The following is a 13,457-nucleotide window of genomic DNA, read 5'->3' on the forward strand; positions in this document are numbered from 1 at the left end:
AGAATCATGAGGTCTACGGAACTGCCCAAGGAGCTCAGAGACAGAATTGTGGCAGGGAACAGATCTGGCCACGTCTACAGAATTTCTGAAAGAATTAAAAAACTCTAAACAATTTCTGGAGAACTCAGAGCACAGTGGCCTCCATAATTCTTAGGTTGGGACGACGACAACTCTTCCTCGACCTGTAGCTGTACATAGGGGGCAGTATTATAGTAGTTATATTCCTGTACATAGGGGCAGTATTATAGTAGTTATATTCCTGTACATAGGGGGCAGTATTATAGTAGTTATATTCTTGTACATAGGGGGCAGTATTATAGTAGTTATATTCCTGTACATAGGGGCAGTATTATAGTAGTTATATTCTTGTACATAGGGGGCAGTATTATAGTAGTTATATTCTTGTACATAGGGGGCAGTATTATAGTAGTTATATTCTTGTACATAGGGGGCAGTATTATAGTAGTTATATTCCTGTACATAGGGGCAGTATTATAGTAGTTATATTCTTGTACATAGGAGGCAGTATTATAGTAGTTATATTCCTGTACATAGGGGGCAGTATTATAGTAGTTATATTCCTGTACATAGGGGGCAGTATTATAGTAGTTATATTCCTGTACATAGGGGGCAGTATTATAGTAGGTATATTCTTGTACATAGGGGGCAGTATTATAGTAGTTATATTCTTGTACATAGGAGGCAGTATTATAGTAGTTATATTCTTGTACATAGGGGGCAGTATTATAGTAGTTATATTCCTGTACATAGGGGCAGTATTATAGTAGTTATATTCCAGTACATAGGGGGCAGTATTATAGTAGTTATATTCTTGTACATAGGGGGCAGTATTATAGTAGTTATATTCTTGTACATAGGGAGCAGTATTATAGTAGTTATATTCACGTACATAGGGGGCAGTATTATAGTAGTTATATTCCTGTACATAGGGGCAGTATTATAGTAGTTATATTCCTGTACATAGGGGCAGTATTATAGCAGTTATATTCTTGCACATAGGGGGCAGTATTACAGTAGTTATATTCCTGTACATAGGGGGCAGTATTATAGTAGTTATATTCTTGTACATAGGGGGCAGTATTATAGTAGTTATATTCCTGTACATAGGGGCCAGTATTATAGTAGTTATATTCCTGTACATAGGGGCAGTATTATAGTAGTTATATTCTTGTACATAGGGGGCAGTATTACAGTAGTTATATTCCTGTACATAGGGGCAGTATTATAGTAGTTATATTCTTGTACATAGGGGGCAGTATTACAGTAGTTATATTCCTGTACATAGGGGGCAGTATTATAGTAGTTATATTCTTGTACATAGGGGGCAGTATTATAGTAGTTATATTCCTGTACATAGGGGCAGTATTATAGTAGTTATATTCTTGTACATAGGGGCAGTATTATAGTAGTTATATTCCTGTACATAGGGGGCAGTATTATAGTAGTTATATTCTTGTACATAGGGGGCAGTATTATAGTAGTTATATTCCTGTACATAGGGGCAGAATTATAGTAGTTATATTCTTGTACATAGGAGGCAGTATTATAGTAGTTATATTCCTGTACATAGGGGGCAGTATTATAGTAGTTATATTCCTGTACATAGGGGGCAGTATTATAGTAGTTATATTCCTGTACATAGGGGGCAGTATTATAGTAGGTATATTCTTGTACATAGGGGGCAGTATTATAGTAGTTATATTCTTGTACATAGGAGGCAGTATTATAGTAGTTATATTCTTGTACATAGGGGGCAGTATTATAGTAGTTATATTCCTGTACATAGGGGCAGTATTATAGTAGTTATATTCCAGTACATAGGGGCAGTATTATAGTAGTTATATTCTTGTACATAGGGGGCAGTATTATAGTAGTTATATTCTTGTACATAGGGAGCAGTATTATAGTAGTTATATTCACGTACATAGGGGGCAGTATTATAGTAGTTATATTCCTGTACATAGGGGCAGTATTATAGTAGTTATATTCCTGTACATAGGGGGCAGTATTATAGCAGTTATATTCTTGCACATAGGGGGCAGTATTACAGTAGTTATATTCCTGTACATAGGGGGCAGTATTATAGTAGTTATATTCTTGTACATAGGGGGCAGTATTATAGTAGTTATATTCCTGTACATAGGGGCCAGTATTATAGTAGTTATATTCCTGTACATAGGGGCAGTATTATAGTAGTTATATTCTTGTACATAGGGGGCAGTATTACAGTAGTTATATTCCTGTACATAGGGGCAGTATTATAGTAGTTATATTCTTGTACATAGGGGGCAGTATTACAGTAGTTATATTCCTGTACATAGGGGGCAGTATTATAGTAGTTATATTCTTGTACATAGGGGGCAGTATTATAGTAGTTATATTCCTGTACATAGGGGCAGTATTATAGTAGTTATATTCTTGTACATAGGGGCAGTATTATAGTAGTTATATTCCTGTACATAGGGGCAGTATTATAGTAGTTATATTCTTGTACATAGGGGGCAGTATTATAGCAGTTATATTCTTGCACATAGGGGGCAGTATTACAGTAGTTATATTCCTGTACATAGGGGGCAGTATTATAGTAGTTATATTCTTGTACATAGGGGGCAGTATTATAGTAGTTATATTCTTGTACGTAGGGGGCAGTATTATAGTAGTTATATTCCTGTACATAGGGGGCAGTATTATAGTAGTTATATTCTTGTACATAGGGGGCAGTATTATAGTAGTTATATTCCTGTACATAGGGGGCAGTATTATAGTAGTTATATTCCTGTACATAGGGGGCAGTATTATAGCAGTTATATTCTTGCACATAGGGGGCAGTATTACAGTAGTTATATTCCTGTACATAGGGGGCAGTATTATAGTAGTTATATTCTTGTACATAGGGGGCAGTATTATAGTAGTTATATTCCTGTACATAGGGGGCAGTATTATAGTAGTTATATTCTTGTACATAGGGGGCAGTATTATAGTAGTTATATTCCTGTACATAGGGGGCAGTATTATAGTAGTTATATTCTTGTACATAGGGGCAATATTATAGTAGTTATATTCTTGTACATAGGGGGCAGTATTATAGTAGTTATATTCCTGTACATAGGGGGCAGTATTATAGTAGTTATATTCTTGTACATAGGGGGCAGTATTATAGTAGTTATATTCTTGTACATAGGGGCAATATTATAGTAGTTATATTCTTGTACATAGGGGGCAGTATTATAGTAGTTATATTCCTGTACATAGGGGGCAGTATTATAGTAGTTATATTCCTGTACATAGGGGGCAGTATTATAGTAGTTATATTCCTGTACATAGGGGGCAGTATTATAGTAGTTATATTCCTGTACATAGGGGGCAGTATTATAGTAGTTATATTCCTGTACATAGGAGACAGTATTATAGTAGTTATATTCTTGTACATAGGGAGCAGTATTATAGTAGTTATATTCCTGTACATAGGGGGCAGCATTATAGTAGTTATATTCTTGTACATAGGGGGGCAGTATTATAGTAGTTATATTCTTGTACATAGGGGGGGCAGTATTATAGTAGTTATATTCTTGTACATAGGGAGCAGTATTATAGTAGTTATATTCCTGTACATAGGGGGCAGGATTATAGTAGTTATATTCTTGTACATAGGGGGGGCAGTATTATAGTAGTTATATTCTTGTACATAGGGGGGGCAGTATTATAGTAGTTATATTCTTGTACATAGGGGGGGCAGTATTATAGTAGTTATATTCCTGTACATAGGAGACAGTATTATAGTAGTTATATTCTTGTACATAGGGAGCAGTATTATAGTAGTTATATTCCTGTACATAGGGGGCAGGATTATAGTAGTTATATTCTTGTACATAGGGGGGGCAGTATTATAGTAGTTATATTCTTGTACATAGGGGGGGCAGTATTATAGTAGTTATATTCTTGTACATAGGGGGCAGTATTATAGTAGTTATATTCTTGTACATAGGGGACAGTATTATAGTACTTATATTCCTGTACATAGGGGGCAGTATTATAGTAGTTATATTCTTGTACATAGGGAGCAGTATTATAGTAGTTATATTCCTGTACATAGGGGGCAGTATTATAGTAGTTATATTCTTGTACATAGGGGCAGTATTATAGTAGTTATATTGCTGTACATAGGGGGCAGTATTATAGTAGTTATATTCCTGTACATAGGGGGCAGTATTATAGTAGTTATATTCTTGTACATAGGGGGCAGTATTATAGTAGTTATATTCCTGTACATAGGGGACAGTATTATAGTAGTTATATTCCTATACATAGGGGGCAGTATTATAGTAGTTATATTCCTGTACATAGGGGGCAGTATTATAGTAGTTATATTCTTGTACATAGGGGGCAGTATTATAGTAGTTATATTCTTGTACATAGGGGGCAGTATTATAGTAGTTATATTCTTGTACATAGGGGGCAGTATTATAGTAGTTATATTCCTGTACATAGGGGACAGTATTATAGTAGTTATATTCTTGTACATAGGGGGCAGTATTACAGTAGTTATATTCCTGTACATAGGGGCAGTATTATAGTAGTTATATTCTTGTACATAGGGGGCAGTATTACAGTAGTTATATTCCTGTACATAGGGGGCAGTATTATAGTAGTTATATTCTTGTACATAGGGGGCAGTATTACAGTAGTTATATTCCTGTACATAGGGGCAGTATTATAGTAGTTATATTCTTGTACATAGGGGCAGTATTATAGTAGTTATATTCCTGTACATAGGGGCAGTATTATAGTAGTTATATTCTTGTACATAGGGGGCAGTATTATAGCAGTTATATTCTTGCACATAGGGGGCAGTATTACAGTAGTTATATTCCTGTACATAGGGGGCAGTATTATAGTAGTTATATTCTTGTACGTAGGGGGCAGTATTACAGTAGTTATATTCCTGTACATAGGGGGCAGTATTATAGTAGTTATATTCTTGTACATAGGGGGCAGTATTATAGTAGTTATATTCCTGTACATAGGGGGCAGTATTATAGTAGTTATATTCCTGTACATAGGGGGCAGTATTATAGCAGTTATATTCTTGCACATAGGGGGCAGTATTACAGTAGTTATATTCCTGTACATAGGGGGCAGTATTATAGCAGTTATATTCTTGCACATAGGGGGCAGTATTACAGTAGTTATATTCCTGTACATAGGGGGCAGTATTATAGTAGTTATATTCTTGTACATAGGGGGCAGTATTATAGTAGTTATATTCCTGTACATAGGGGGCAGTATTATAGTAGTTATATTCCTGTACATAGGGGGCAGTATTATAGTAGTTATATTCCTGTACATAGGGGGCAGTATTATAGTAGTTATATTCCTGTACATAGGGGGCAGTATTATAGTAGTTATATTCCTGTACATAGGGGGCAGTATTATAGTAGTTATATTCCTGTACATAGGGGGCAGTATTATAGTAGTTATATTCCTGTACATAGGAGACAGTATTATAGTAGTTATATTCTTGTACATAGGGAGCAGTATTATAGTAGTTATATTCCTGTACATAGGGGGCAGTATTATAGTAGTTATATTCCTGTACATAGGGGGCAGGATTATAGTAGTTATATTCTTGTACATAGGGGGGGCAGTATTATAGTAGTTATATTCTTGTACATAGGGGGGGCAGTATTATAGTAGTTATATTCTTGTACATAGGGGGCAGTATTATAGTAGTTATATTCTTGTACATAGGGGACAGTATTATAGTAGTTATATTCCTGTACATAGGGGGCAGTATTATAGTAGTTATATTCTTGTACATAGGGAGCAGTATTATAGTAGTTATATTCCTGTACATAGGGGGCAGTATTATAGTAGTTATATTCTTGTACATAGGGGCAGTATTATAGTAGTTATATTCCTGTACATAGGGGGCAGTATTATAGTAGTTATATTGCTGTACATAGGGGGCAGTATTATAGTAGTTATATTCCTGTACATAGGGGGCTATTTTTATTAGTAAAAACTAACAAAATACATTATACATTCTTATCAGAATTTACAAGAAATCATATATCAAAATTACATTTGTAATAACTTAAATGTCCATCACTGGTTTAGGGAAAAAAAAGTCAGAAATAAACAGAATTACATGATGCATCAGTATAGACATAAATTCCTCCATAACTTTCTATTCCCATCTCTTTTCCCAATCTCTATGGATCGGATCCACCTGAGCTCAGACATGATGAGTGTGACTGCGGTCATGTGCTGGAAGGTCTCGCTGTGGATGGAGACTCGGGTCCTGTTGTGCCAGTGGTAATACTTAATGATGGTGATAATGAGGTACATGGTCCCCCGGTCAATGTCCGTTATGTGTGATGTTACCCCATAGATGATCTCTGGGTATCTGAGAGACTGTAGACGTGGTATATTCAGCCTGCGGGACACTTCCTGCCATATCCGCCTCCCTCCCTGGCACTCGGTGGTAAAGTGCTCCATAGTCTCCTCTTGTTGACATCCTAAGGGGCACAAACGGTCAGAAAGACTCAGGAATTTTAAATTTCCTTTGACGAAAAGCCTCCCATGCAGAGACAACCAGGCGATGTCAAAGAATTTGGCTGGAAGCCTCGGTCCATTAAGGAACCTCAGACTCTCCTGCAGGGTGGCCGTTGTGCAGTCCCTCAGAGCTGGCTGTAATGTATAGAATGATCTACAGACACTGGTGTAAAGGTCCTTCCTGGTCTTATTCTCCAGATATGTCTTATCTATTCTCCACTTTTTCAAACACCTGAGACCATACTCCAGATACTGGGGGAGGAAGCCAGGAGTCCATCGGCCCCTCTTGAGACTGCCGCCTCGCATCCAAGACTCTGCAAAAGGCAATATCCAGTCCCTGACACTACTTACCCACAGGAGACCATTGTTTGAGTCCAGGCAACCAAAATTAACTTTCAGAAACATGGAGTCAAAAAAGACCCTTGGATTTAACATATCCAGCCCACCCTCTCTCCTCTGTAGGTAGGTGATCCCTCTTTTTACTGGGTTCAACCTGTTCCCCCATAAAAGCTGGAAGAACAGGCTAAAGAGCCGAGCGGAGAAAGATTCTGGCAAAGGAAATACGACAGAGACGTAGAGGAAGACAGGGACCAGGTAAGTCTTCATCAGAGTAACCCTTTCTCTATAGGTCAGCCTCCAGTTCTTCCATCGCTGAACCTTTACATTTCCGGCTTCCAACTTCTCTTCCCAATTTAGCTTGGCATTATCTTCCCTCCCAAATTTAACCCCAAGGATCTTAATATGGGTGGAGGCCTTGGCGAACTGTGGCAGATCAAAGCCAGGAGCAGTATCCAATGTCCAGAAAGCTTGACTCTTCTCTAGGTTGACCAAAGACCCGGAGGCCTCTGAGTAACTTCTGATGGCTGCAGATAACATCTCCACCTCACGAGGTTCAGATATCACCACAGTCACATCATCCGCGTAGGCGACTACCCTCAAAGGCAAGCACTGGGGGACCGGCACCCCCTGAAAATCGCACCGCTGCAGTGATCGCAGAAACAAGTCTATGGCAAACACATACAGCAGTGGACTCAGGGGGCAGCCCTGTCGCACCCCTGCCTCTACCCCGAAAGTGTCCCCCTGCCAACCATTGATCAGAGGAAAGCTCTTCGCCTCTCTATACAAAGTTCTCAGCCAATCTATAAATTGTCCCGGAATACCGTACTTTGACAAAGTGGCCCATAGATAATCGTGATCAACCCTGTCAAAGGCTTTAGCCTGGTCCAGACCTACAACATATCTCCCACACCTCAGGGCTTTACATCTCTCAAACATCTCTCTTATCGAGAGGACTGCTCCAGAGATGTTCCGCCCTCTTACTGTGCCGTACTGAGAGCCTGCCAACAGTGCCGGGGACAAACAGACTAACCTAGAAAACAGAATTTTTGCCAGAATCTTCCTGTCGACATTCAAGAGGGCGATCGGCCTCCAGTTCTTGATGTCACTCGGCTCCTTACCTTTGGACAGCAGAATAAGGGAGGACACTCTCATGGATGGAGGCATCAGGTGATTTTCTAGACAATTAGTAAACACATCCACAAGGATCGGGGCCAAGAGGTCTCTGAACTTTTTATAGAATTCACATGTTATTCCATCAGGACCTGGTGCCTTCTTCAGATGTAACTTATCAATGGCCTCTTTAACCTCCTCCTCTGTTATTCCTGCTGTCAAAGGAGAAAAATCCAAATCTCTAGTGTCAGGGCCTGGAGTTGCCTCCAAGAATTGAGCCATTTTCTCTTTATCCAAAACCTTCTTCTGAAATAATTCAGCATAGTACGATCTCACCACCCCCAGGATACCCTCCCGAGATTCCTGCAAAACTCCCTGGGAGTCAGTGAGACCTGTGATCGATTTCTTGGCCACACGTTCCCGGCAATTTTCATAGGGGTCGGGAACTCCCAGTTTTCCGTAATCTCTCTCGATCACCAGAGACGTGTAGCGGCTGTACTGATACTGCTTTATCTCAGATTTCAGTCGGTCAATCTTTTGTTTGTCCCCCCCTCCCGCCGAATACAGTGACTCCAATTCTCTCCGCAGCTTGAGATACTGGCCGTACTTGCTCTTACCCTTCTTCACTGACAGTCTCTTTAAGAGGGACCTGATCTCCTCCTTGACGTTCTCCCACCAGTCAGATATGTTGTCATAAAAGTCCTGTCTCTGGAGCTGGTCCTGAAAAAGGGAGTGGATACAATTCTGGACATAGATATCATCCAGGATGCTAGAATTGAGCCTCCATAACCCCCGACCAATATCAGAGCGGTTAGAGGCTCCCATGGAAAACAATAAGGCCAGATGGTCAGAATATGGGACAACTCTCTCGCTCATCCCACTTAGATTCTCTGAGGGACTGACAAAAGCCATATCAATTCTGCTATGTCTGTCAGCACAGGAGTAGGTGTATTTAGGTGTCCTACCATCCAGGGTGAACACATCACACAGATTGGCCTGTGATATAATGCTCTTTAGGACTTTGGAGTCTCTGACCACTGCTCTGCCCGAGGACCTGTCACCTGATGTCATGGTAACATTAAAGTCGCCCGCCAATACTACAGGGATAGAGGTAAATAGATACTGCCGCACCTCATTGAACAGCTGGATTCTCTCTGTCACTGTCTGTGGGCCATAGATGTTGATCAGCCGGAGCCGCCTACCATGGATGGTCACCTCTAGCAGCAGGCACCTCCCCATAGCGACCTCCGTCAGCCTGTGCACCGTCACGTCTGTGGTGTTAAACAGTATGGCGACCCCGGCGTATGGCTCCACAGCCAGTGACCAGTAAGAAGGACCAGACCGCCACTCACGCTCAGCCTCACGGAGATGCCCCAAGGTGGTCAGACGGGTCTCCTGCAGGAAGATGACATCCGCGTCAAGATATCTCAGGTGGTCATATACTGCGTGTCTGGTCCTTCTTACTTTAATGCTGTTGACGTTGCTAGAAGCAACTTTTAGAGAGAACCCAGCCATCACAATGAGAAAAAGCAGAGCAGTGACCCCCATCATCATGAGTCAGAGTCATCCTCCCCCTGTCTTCCACCTGTCTCCATGTCTGACTCTACAGCGGTATCTTCAGGAGGGGGCTTCTTTTTAGTTGGGGGGTCCCCTATGTCCACCTCACACTCATTATCAATACGTTCCAGCTCTCGTTCATAATCCCCATCTGACTCTGACAGAGCATCAAACCGGTTGGAAAGGACCATGACCCCGGCATCACCGCTGGACTTCCTCCTGGTCTTAGGCTCTGCACTGTACTCCTCAGGCTTTCGGGAGGATTTGTCTTTTTTCTTCCTTTTATTCTTTTTCACCTCCTCATATTCAGCAGATGTTACAGAGGTGGCTGCCTGAGGCTTCTCCTGGGTTACAACCTCCACACTCCCCTGAGCGCTGTCTGACTGCTGCGGTGCCGGTACTGTCTCACCTGAGCCCTGTTGTACTTCCCGCCTAGTCAGAATTTGCCCCGACACCAGGGCCTCCTCCTCTAAGGCGTCTGCCTCCTGCACCATCTCATCATCTGAGAAGTCCCTGGCGATGTTATGCCAGGCCTCCGGGCAATCCTTGTGTGGGTGGCCCATCTCACCGCATAGATTACACTTGACCTTCTCACAGGTGGCACTGAGATGGCCGACCTCCCCGCACAGGTTACATTTTACCACAGTACAAATTTTGGCCACGTGACCAATCCTACCGCACCTAAAGCACTTCCGTGGCTGCCCTGGGTAGAAACAGACACCTTTCTCTCTCCCTATAAAGAAGGAGTTGGGGAGGTGCAGGGTGATATTGTTATATTGGCGCAGTTTTACCAGCACCTTCCACCCTCCAGTCCAGATACCGTCAGTGTCCCTGTTCTTAGTGAGGTCAGACAGCAGATCACAATGGCGCCTGAGCCACACTATAATATCCTGAGGGGGAACTGACTCATTCCAGAATATTATATTAACTACCACAGTACCTGGTCTGGATATGGGGACAAATGTAAACTTATTCCAGCCGTCCTTGTCCCCAAGCCGGGGTAATTTATCCCAAAACCTATCCAGACTGGACATAAGCTTAAAGCTGACATCGTAGCCCTGTCTGTCTGGAAGGTTGATGACTGCCAGGATATCATCTGGGGAGAACCCCATCTGGCGGCACAGGAGATCCCGCACCACAAACCTCCTATCTGGGAGATCTTCCTTAGCGCCTCTGATCTTAAAGCGCACCACGTTCCTCCTCTTAAACGCCTGCCCTGTGTAGTGTGCGCCGGAGGTGAAGGAGGGAGCGCCGCGGCTCCAGGCGTTTTTGGGAGGTTCCTGACGGGTCTCACTCTGGGTATTGGGGGGAGGGTCAGCTCTAGAGGGACCTGACTCTTCTGGGGGGCTCGATGTTAGTGGGGGAAAATCACACACATTATCCTGTACCCCCTGCCCCCCATCCCCCTGTACATTATCCTCCGGTGGCTGCACCTCCCAGATAGACTCTGAATCCCCCGACCCCTCAGACACATCAAGATGTCCACCAGTGTCCCCAGTCTCTGCCACAACAGTAAAGTTCTCCTGGGTCACCGCATCACCATGATGCATGGATGGAAGTCCGCTCTCCTGCTGCTGCATAGTCTCTGCTGGGACCTGTGGTACTACAGCATTTTTATCTACTGCGGGGATCTGCGGCTGCTCTTGTGTCTGTCCCTTCTGGAAAGAAAAGCTTGCAGGTTTCAGTACTTGCACTGACATTTTTTGGGGTGCATCTGGGGGGACGGGTTCTGCTTGTGCTGCAGGGGCCCGGGGTCCAGGGTTACAGCTCTGCTTCTGCTGGGCAAAGCGCTCCCTGTTCTTATAGGACTCGGCCAGGGGTCCCATCCTCTCCAGAACACAGTCCATGTCCCTCACCACCACAGCAAGTTCCTTACTTAGTGCCTGCAGCTTACTGTTGTACAGGGCGCTGCTCTCAGGGTGCGCGGTCTTCAGGCTGTACATACAGTCTATCTGCATCTGCAGCATCTGTTTATGGTGACTTAGCTCCCCCATCCTCCTTACCAGTGCCGGGATCTCCTCCGCCATCTGCAGCTCAGGCGCTCGGGTGGTCTCCTTCACCTGCCGTGCTGGTCTCTGTAGTCCTCCTCCTGTCTCTGGCCTTGGCTCCCCAGGCTTGCTGCTTGTACTGGCAGTGGCTGTGGCTGGTGCACACTGTGCAGGCCTGGTCTGTGGCTTTACAGCGGATCTGGTGCGGCCCGGACAGGACATGCTGGACACAACATCTCTCTGCTGCAGATTTTCTTGCAGGGTTTGTCTTTCCAATGATGTTCTCCTCTGCCTGGGTGCAGGAGTGGGGGGCTGTGCACCTGCTGCTGATCTCACACTCTGCATCACCTGAGCTCCTCCATGCTGGATGGACATGGGACTCACTGCTTTCACTGTTGTACTCACTTCCTTGTCTTGTTTCTTCTTTAATAAATCAACATTCTGTCCACAAACTTCTCTGTTAGTAACATTGGGATTTGCATCCCTAGTAGAAAGCTTTTGGGAGTTCACTCCCGGTGTAGGCCTGGAAGCCTGGGCCTTGCTTGGGGAATCTCCCCACCCAGGGTGGCCCCGCCCTGGGCTGTCTCCAGGCATCAGGAGACTTCAGGAGCTCTGCTCTCACACAACCTCCCAGCAAGGGGGCAGTATTATAGTAGTTATATTCCTGTACATAGGGGACAGTATTATAGTAGTTATATTCCTGTACATAGGGGGCAGTATTATAGTAGTTATATTCTTGTACATAGGGGGCAGTATTATAGTAGTTATATTCTTGTACATAGGGGGCAGTATTATAGTAGTTATATTCTTGTACATAGGGGGCAGTATTATAGTAGTTATATTCCTGTACATAGGGGACAGTATTATAGTAGTTATATTCCTATACATAGGGGGCAGTATTATAGTAGTTATATTCCTGTACATAGGGGGCAGTATTATAGTAGTTATATTCTTGTACATAGGGGGCAGTATTATAGTAGTTATATTCTTGTACATAGGGGGCAGTATTATAGTAGTTATATTCTTGTACATAGGGGGCAGTATTATAGTAGTTATATTCCTGTACATAGGGGACAGTATTATAGTAGTTATATTCTTGTACATAGGGGGCAGTATTATAGTAGTTATATTCTTGTACATAGGGGGCAGTATTATAGTAGTTATATTCTTGTACAAAGGGGGCAGTATTATAGTAGTTATATTCCTGTACATAGGGGGCAGTATTATAGCAGTTATATTCTTGCACATAGGGGGCAGTATTACAGTAGTTATATTCCTGTACATAGGGGGCAGTATTATAGTAGTTATATTCTTGTACATAGGGGGCAGTATTATAGTAGTTATATTCCTGTACATAGGGGCCAGTATTATAGTAGTTATATTCCTGTACATAGGGGCAGTATTATAGTAGTTATATTCTTGTACATAGGGGGCAGTATTACAGTAGTTATATTCCTGTACATAGGGGCAGTATTATAGTAGTTATATTCTTGTACATAGGGGGCAGTATTACAGTAGTTATATTCCTGTACATAGGGGGCAGTATTATAGTAGTTATATTCTTGTACATAGGGGGCAGTATTATAGTAGTTATATTCCTGTACATAGGGGCAGTATTATAGTAGTTATATTCTTGTACATAGGGGCAGTATTATAGTAGTTATATTCCTGTACATAGGGGCAGTATTATAGTAGTTATATTCTTGTACATAGGGGGCAGTATTATAGCAGTTATATTCTTGCACATAGGGGGCAGTATTACAGTAGTTATATTCCTGTACATAGGGGGCAGTATTATAGTAGTTATATTCTTGTACGTAGGGGGCAGTATTATAGTAGTTATATTCCTGTACATAGGGGGCAGTATTATAGTAGTTATATTCTTGT

The sequence above is a fragment of the Engystomops pustulosus genome, chromosome 10 (assembly GCF_040894005.1).
Source record: "Engystomops pustulosus chromosome 10, aEngPut4.maternal, whole genome shotgun sequence".
Taxonomy (NCBI): domain Eukaryota; kingdom Metazoa; phylum Chordata; class Amphibia; order Anura; family Leptodactylidae; genus Engystomops; species Engystomops pustulosus.